Source organism: Euprymna scolopes, chromosome 30 (assembly GCF_053919585.1).
Source record: "Euprymna scolopes isolate OS-2025 chromosome 30, ASM5391958v1, whole genome shotgun sequence".
Classification (NCBI taxonomy): domain Eukaryota; kingdom Metazoa; phylum Mollusca; class Cephalopoda; order Sepiida; family Sepiolidae; genus Euprymna; species Euprymna scolopes.
In genome coordinates this window covers 21,881,679-21,891,183 of record NC_136511.1, presented here as the reverse complement: position 1 = coordinate 21,891,183, position 9,505 = coordinate 21,881,679, and positions in this window count along the sequence as shown.

Below are 9,505 nucleotides of genomic sequence, written 5' to 3'. Positions count from 1 at the left end.
TGTTAGGGTCCTAACTATGGGTTAAATAGAAACCGACTTGAAAAAAAAATATACATATTCTGTTAAAAAAATGTTCTTCAAAATCACTGAATTTGGCATTAAATAATCTGAAAAGGGTTGATATGCCGTAAAACAAAAACAGCCAACGAACAGCCAATTTAGCTTAGTTTCTTCGTTCAATGGATTCTTCACATTTTTTATAAGAATTTAATGTTTGCATCAATTTGATTTGTTTTTACATGATATTATTCAATAAAAACTATTTTTTTATGAACCGGTTTTTTTTTGTATTATTTAAAATTTGTTTTTAAAATTTATAAAATAATATTTATGTGTTATGTTTATTTCTTATTGCATTATTTAATATTTTTTATTCCATAATATTTCACGCATGTGTCAATAGTGGCATTGCATCGATACATAAACACTTTTAACTAAGGTAGAGAGAATCAACCTTTTTTGTAATTGGTAAAGGAAAGCAGTTTACTCTAAGTAGCATAATATTTAATCATCTATTGCGATAGCTTTGAGCTATAACGGGTGTAGATAATTAGGTTGATCCCCGCATCACCAATATTTTACACAAGGTCGAGAAAGTGGGGATCAAATCAAGCTCCCCTAAAAGAGGGGCTCTCTTGCAATTATCAAAATTGCCTGAGTATCTCTTCGGCATTCCTCGGTCGAGGCGTCTCAGGCAACAAGCAATTAATTTGCCCCACCCGAAAACCAGGTGGCAAGGCCTGAGAGGCTGGACCTTCTGAGTAATACCAAGGAGGTGTACCTCAGTCAGACAGGTGCTGGGCCGGTTCACGGCCCCTCACCTGTCGGGCTGAGTGTCAAGAACGTATCCTTTACCCTGTCTCCCTGCAACCGACGTCACTAGGAGATTATCCCCATCAGGAATAATAGGGAGGCAGTTATTTAATTGCTGTCTATGTCAGCAATATTTGGCACAAGGCCTAGAAACGTGGGGATCTAAAGAAAGCTCCCATAAAGGGGAACACTTCGCAATTGGAAAAAAATCGCCTGAGTAACCCTGTCAGCATTCTCCGGTCAGGGCGCCTCAGGCGATAAGCAAACAGCTTTCCCCACACGAAAGCTGGGTGGCAAGGCCTGGAGGAACGAATCCTTGACTTGTACGACTACCCTGTCATTCAGCAGACGAAGTCGCTAGCAGACCATCCCCATCATTAATAATGGGGGTATATAGGTATTTGCTGTCCATCGCAAAAAAATGTGCCTCAAGAGCGGAAGGTGAAGAACAGACAAGCTCCCCTAAAGGAGGGGCACTCTCGCCTCAACAAAAATTGCCTGGGAACCCCCGTCGGCATTTCACAATAAACTTGCCACACCAGAAAGCCCGGTGGCAAAGACTGGGAAGGTGGACCTCCTAGGTAGTACCGAAGCGGTGTACCTCAGTCTGACAGGTGCTGGAACGGTTCCCGGTCCCTCACCTATCGGGCTGAGTGTCAAGAACGAATCCTGTCTCCCTGCAGCCGAAGCCGCAAGGAGACCATCCCCCATCACGCATAATTTGGGTAGATATTTAATTGTTGCCAACATCAGCAATATTTGGCAAAAGACAGGAAAGTGGGGATCGAAGCACTAAGCAGTCTCTCCTGATCTTTACCCGTAGTTGATGTTTAAAGAAAGCGGTACGATCCCGATCAGAAAAAGGCCGCGTCCCCCGGCCATCTTGCAGTCTCGACGTCCAAATCACCATTCTCGCCATGGGCAGAATGACGATATAAACCATTTGTCTCTCCCGGTCCCACGACCAGTACTGGCGGAGTTCGCGGCAATTGAAAAATGCGTGATCGGTTGTTTCTGCGGCGGTCGTACCGCAACGTGGACAGGCTGGCGACTTCAAGAAACCAGAACTGCGTTGTATATTGCTGAGGGGAAGAGCGTTTCGGGCTAATTGACAGGTCAAAGAGGACTCGGAATTGTTCAGATGACCCGAACCTGGCGCCCAAATCCACGCGAAGTAGACGTCGTGAATAAAAATGGAGGCAGCGTCCACACGTTTCTATAAGAAATGAAAATCCTTCAACATAATTTGGAAAAAGTTACTTTAAAATGTCTGGCAGCAAAGGCCATCTCAAAGTATAAAATCAGGGTTCATCAAGACTAATGTCCTAAAAATTGAATTCGTATTATCAAAATACATGGCGGGGATATAGTTTAAAAAACGACGTAAATTTAATTAAACAAAGCACGAGGGATTTAGCTTAGTTGATAATAGAAAAAACAATTAGAAGTTTACCCTATCAGTAAATGCACCAGCATATATGTCACAACAATATTTTATGCAAACACAGTAGAGAGAATATTCTTTGTCTGTAATTGGTAAAGGAAAGCAGCTTAGTCTTAGTAGCATAATGTTTTACTATACATTAACGACATTTTTCCACTATTGATGTGACATATTTTTGAAGACAATTTATTATTCTATTGTCTTAGATAAATGTCCACCATTTTTCTCTCGTGCCTACAATAAAGCGCTGTATCATAACAAGAGATAACCACCTCACACACAATATTTTCATTTAATCGTTTTGAATATCAATAAGAAAAAACGTGTAGACATCGACTGTTAATTTTATCAACGGATCCTATCTCTTGCGAATCTAAGCGTCTTCTGGTTATTTCAGCATGCTTCCTCTTAACTATTAAATATTCTCCTTTAAGTTTTTAAATGGAATCTACATACTTGTTAATGAGAATATAATGTTAGCATTAATTTGACTTATTTTACAAATGACTTTAATCAATTAATAATTTAAAAAAAAATAAACCAGGGTTATGCTTATTGTTTATTGTATTCATATTATTGATTTATTATATCTCTGTCGTGAGCTTATTTAAGCGAGATTAAGCGGGTTATTATTATTTCAGCATGTTTCTTTATCGATTAAAATATTCTCCTTTAACTGTTTAATAGAATCTGCACAATTTTTAATATTTCATAAACGCCAAATTTCTTTCTATATGTTTTGAAATGAAATAAATTACGTAAAGACAGTCAATCACAAAACTATTTCTCAAATCATATTTAAAAATTATAAAACAAATACATTACTAAATCTAAACAAGATATTAATAATTATTTTTGAAATCTAATAATATCTAATATCTAATAATTTTTTAATCCTTTATTCTCTTTTGCATTCCATTTTATTTTATTTATTAAAATACATGATATCTACGCCATATATTTAATTTTTTTTTGTCTTATTTCATTTTGAAATCGAATATTTTCAATCCTTTATTTTTTAGTGCATTTCAATTCTATTCACGAAATTTATTTTCATTGATTGGACGCTTTTTTTTCTTGTGTATTACAAACAATTAGATAATTGTTTTTAAAGTATCTGCACTTGTGACTTGTTTTCAGATGTGATTCTCGCTAATCAATGGAACTCATTTTTATAAAAGGTCTGATATTTTTTTTTATATCAGAAATTATTTAACCAACAGTTGTAAGAACAAACTTCAACATCTGATTATATATATATATATATATATATATATATATATATATATATATATATCTTCTTTCTTTCACTCTTGGCCCATATTTATTTGCTCATTAGTATATATATATATTTATTTATGTATGTATATATGTATATATATATATATGTATATATGTATATATAAGTATATAAGTATATATATGTGTGTATATATACATACATATATAAACGGATTTTCCTTTACGATAGAGGATAGAACTGAAGCAGTCTACTTAATATGTACAATACGTGCGTACTAAACTAAACCACCTTTGCTACCTATATATATTCGCCTATACTGAATCCTCATCAGCTCACAACTCTATGTATCCCCAGACTCTTAATTTCTCAAATCATTTATCACCAAGACATCCTTCTGAATAGATACAAGAATTCTCCTGAGCAGTTCAACATCCAGTGATCATATATCTAATCCTCATGAAATTGCTTATATCACTCTTAATATTACCTTAAATTTTCATTCTATCCCTAAGCGTAGTAGAACACCTCATAATACTCTATTCAACTACTTTTAAAATTAGATAAACCCAGTTGTAATATTAGAAGTGCTTCGTCCCTGACCTAGACTAGAGACTTGTACAATAAACCATGAAACTACTGTACCTAAAATTCCTCCTAAAACTGCAAAATACCGCTGCTTGTATACTAAGTACCTTCTATAGTTACTTTACCTCCAGGATTACTGCCTTGTCTGTGTTGCATGACAAACCTTTTTTTTATTTTTTACTTAAATTCTCATTCTCCTGATCACTAACAAATCAAACTGCTCTATTTACCAAGTTGGCACTAAACCTAATCCGTTTTACGTAACTTAGAGGGGTCCTTGCCCTCCGCCCTTGACCCTAACACACTCGTAAATCGATACCCATTAACACCTAAAAATTTCCTAGACATGCTCCTGATTATAACTTTTAACCCATAACCAAGCTTCTAATACTTACTAGCCATAGTCCTATAGATAGACTTAAAGTAATCTATAATGAACAGCAACCATTAACATCTCTTTGTTAAGAGATAGTATTGCAATAATTATTACACAAACTAAACCGGTACTCATTGAAATACAAACTTCCGAATATTAAGAGAAAAGCGAAGGCATCCTCCTTCGTTGTAGTCTAAAGGCAACTTACTCAAATTGTCTAAAATTCCATGCATTCCTATACAATACTACTTATCCATCCATCTATATCTAACTATACTTACAGAATATGCAATAACCTATATCTATCAGGTATAACTGTACTCCATATCAAATGTTCTCTTGTATCTATACTGAGCATATCTTATCTTTCATTCTTACTAAATATTCGGTTTGGGCACCAAATCAGAATTTCTAATAGCAAGTAACTCATACTTTAACACTTTATCCTAACCCTAAACCTACTAACCATATCCATCCATACATTCCTAAACCTACTGAACCGTATCTAACCATACATTGCTAAACTTACAAAACTATATCTAACCATACATTAACTCGTCTCTCTCAATCCAATATATTAGCAAATTTAGCTGCTTCCTCTGCATGAATTTTTACCTATACCCTCTCCCAGTAAAAATGAAAATAGAAAGCATAGTAATGTCCTTTTTTTAACCACGTTTGAGGAGTGAAAATTTTCTGTAGAAGTTAACCTAAATACCCGATTTTTAAATATTAACTACCAATGCGGCATCGCAGAAATACCTGGATTAGGACCCAGGCGCGGGGCGAACCCCCTCGGAGCTGATGGACTCGTAGGTCTTCCTAGGTTATCCGTCTAGGAGATGGAAAACTCTGAAGATAAACCTAGGGGAGGGATGCCTCTTCAGTCCTAGAGGACAACCTTCCTAGAGCTGGTGACTAAAACAATTCAACGGTTGGCAAACCTAAACTGCTTAAGGAGGAGATAAGCTCTGTCTATCGCCCGGCTTTCATACTCCTTCTTTGCCTATTGGCCAGTCGTAGAGGTACTATCACAGGGACTCGTCTGAATAACCCAGTGGTTGACCTTGTTTCCTGACTAGGGCAATGAACGCCGCTTTTCCCCCCTCCCGCCACATCCCATCCTCCTAAACTGGACGCAGAGGGGTGCTCCAGTGCCATATATGTAGTGCAGTTTGACTGGGATGGCTTTGCCTAATGGATTGAGGGTACCGGATTGACAGTTCCTGGCTGCTGTTTTCGACTGATAGTACAGGTGTCCTAACTCTTTGGTAGCGCTTAGAGCGGCTGCTCCATCAGCAGTTGTAAAATTTCGGGATGTTTGTAGCGGCATGTCACGCATGGAAAGGGACCCTGTACTCATCCCCGGTGGGCTTTCCTAAGGCCACAATCCTGTGGGTGAGGACAGCTAATGGTCTACTTGTATTGCATGTCTGGTATTCTGCACAACTACTTGTCCAGCACCCCCTTACTCACTCACCCTAAATGAAACTTTTAAATAAATAAAATGAAATGACAGCTCAAGCAAAAGTTACGTTTAAACCAGGACTAAACTCCAAGAAAACCAACCTGCCTCCTCCCTTGAGGCTTGCATTTACTAATATTCGCGGACTTAGAACTAACTTAGATGATGTTGAGTCATTTCTCCTTGTAAACACCACGGATATCTTAGCATTAAGTGAAACTAACCTTCACTCTTCCATTCCCTCTAACCACTTTAACATGCCTGGTTATCTACCACTCTACCGTAAGGCCTCGGACAGACATATACATGGGAGTGGAGTCTATATTCGTAACACCCTTCCCCTGACTAGAGAAATAAAACTAGAATCATAGGACCAGGCCTTTATGTGCTTCACACTAAATATGCAACACAATATTAGCTACTTGTATTTTCTCTACCGCTCTCCCTCAAACCAAGACTGTACCCTAATAAACAAAGTCTCAGAGAGCATAGATATAGCACTCTCCCTCGATACTAGCGCACAAATACATGCATTTGTTTACTTCAATGCCCACCACAGTAACTGGCTAGGATTCTCTAATCACACAGACGTAGCTGGTAGCGCAATACATAGCTTCTCTATATCCCATTCCCTATCTCAGTTGGTTACATTTTAGACACGATCCCAGACCAGCAAGATCAACATACGTCACTTCTAGATCTCTTTCTGACAATGGTTCCCAACGAGATATTACAAAAAGGCTGATTGGAAAGCCATCAGGGAGCTCATCAGAGATGCCCCATGGCAAAATATCTTTACTCTTTCAGCGGAACAATGTGCAAATGAGACCACTGAATGGTTCAAGCTTCAATTGAAGCACAAGTTCCCGCACGGAAATTCTATAGCAAACCCCACTCTCCCCAATGGTTTACTTCTGCTTGTGCAGCTGCCATTTGTCAAAGGCAGTACGCGTTCCGCAGATTCAACCGACATAAGTCCAGCTCCAATAAACAGAAGTTTATAGGAGCTAGAAATAATTGTAAGAGAGTGATAGAGACAGCTAAGACAGATTACTCTGAAACCACCAGAAAACGCATCGAAGCACAGAAATTAGCAACCCGGGATATTTGGAACATCTACAATAGCGTAGTAAATAATGGGCAGTCAACTATTCCACCACTATCAAACAATCATGAGGTTGCTTGCACGGTAACTGACAAGGCTAATCTGCTTGCCAGTCGGTTTGCCTCAAACTCCACACTGAACTCGGTACACTACTTACTCCCTGATTTTCCTCTGCGAACAGACGCCTCACTAGACGATTTGAAAATCACCCCTTCTCAGGTACATGCTATTATAAAAAACCTAGACACCCCAAAAGCATGTGGACCAGATCTCATCCCGGCTGTGCTATTAAAAAAATGTTCTGCCGAGGTTGCTCCAGTTCTCTCCAAACTTTATAATAAATGCCTTAACGAATCTTGCTTTCCCGACTGCTGGAAAACCGCCTCTGTGGTACCAGTCTTCAAGAATTCTGGGGAAAGAACTGACCCACTAAATTATCGCCCCATTAGCCTCCTCCCGCTTTTCGCCAAAATATTTGAGTCCTTAGTTAATCAAGCTCTAGTCCAGCATCTAACAGCTGCTAAACTCCTGACCGACAAACAATATGGATTCAGGCAAGCCCGTTCAACAGCAGATATCTTAACTGTAGTTTCTGAACGTATATACCGTTCATTGGACAAAACAGGGGAGGGTAGAGCGGTGGCCCTTGATATATCTAGGGTATGGCATGATGGTCTTCTAAGGAAAATTAGATCATATGGAATCACTGGAAGAATTCATAATGTAATTAAATCCTTCTTAAGTAATAGAAAAATCAAAGTTGTCCTCGACGGTCGTACATCTAAACAATATGACATAAATGCCGGAGTACCTAAGAGGTCTATACTTGGACCTCTATTATTCCTGATTTTCATAAACGACCTCCCTGATAAAATTGTTTCGGAGATGGGTATATTTGCCGATGACATCACTCTCTATAACAGATATAAAGGGAAAACAAATGAACACATATCCAAGGAAATGGCAGCAACACTAGAGGATGACCTCCAGTCTGTAGTGGAATGGGGAAAAATGGTTAGTCACAGTCAATGCTGCTAAGACTAAGCTAGTTTCGTTCAATAACTACAAGAAACCTTCTCTACCACCAATAGCAATGGCCAAGAACACATTGCCTGAGAGTACTTCTTTTAAACTCCTCGGCCTAACGTTTACAGGGAATATGAACTGGAATAGATACATTGAGAGCATTGCCAAGGCTGCTGCAAGGAAGGTTGGCTCCCTCTACCGTGCTAGAAAACTACTTACGCCTGCCAGTATTCGCCCATGTATGGAGTACTGTTGTCACATCTGGGCTGGTGCATCTGCTGCTTGTCTCTCGCTCCTGGACAGAGTTCAAAAGAGAGTCGCCAACCTGATAGGTCCTGAACTGTCATCTAGGCTTCAGACTCTGTCCCATCGACGAGATGTTGCATCCTTCTGCCTGTTCTAGAAATACTTCAATTGTGAATGCTCTGAAGAACTGCAAACGCTTGTAACTCCCCGACGTAACTACCCCGAAAAACCCGACAAGCTACTAAGTCTAATCTCTTTACAGTAGAGATCCCTAGGTACAAGAAAGCCTTTTACTCCAATAGTTTCTTCCCCAGAACTGCGGGTCTTTGGACCTCCCATCCGGGATTCTGCTGTCCTAACTGCACTGATATGCAGAAGTTCAAGTGTAATGTTAACAAACATCTTTCTACTCATCTCCCTTCAGAATGACCCCGTTAATTAAGCCCCTAATAGTAGCCCCCTGTTTCAAAGTGGCACTGTGCCTTGTTTGGGGTGAAAATTGCATAATAAAAACATATAAATATATATATATATATATATATATATATATATATATATATGTCATGGTTAAAATTATATGTCACCAAACAATCTCGCAGCCCACAGGAACTATGATAGTCAATGATCCAGTAGTCCAAGACTCACGTTACGCCCATATTTGGACTCATCAGTTGGACAATTATATATATATATATATATATATATATATATATATATATATATATATATATATATATTTCAGAGGAAACATAATTTAATTTAAATACCAAAAAAACAAAAAAAACGGGCAGGTAAAATTATTAAAATTTCCTTAAGGCCTTATCGTCTGACCCTCTAAGAGGAAACGTCAGAATGATAAATTAAAAACTAAGAAACGAATGAGGAAAGAAGGGAATTTTGGTTTCAGTTGGAAGACCAGTGAGAAAAAAAATCTCACTGTTAAGGTGGTTTTAAATCAATAAATATCTCCAACTGATGTTTCAAAATCTTTTGTCTACACAGGCTAGGTCGAGAGTTATTAATGACTAACGCCTCAATGATATTGAGATGATAGTTCGACCTCGCACTGTATAAAACAGAAACCACCCATCGGAATATTGATCAGAACACCTATTTATACTCATCAGGTGATTACCAATGGCGGACCCATGAGCTTGGGAGTGCCCGGATCTTCTCGAAACCTGGTGTAGTCGAATATCCCG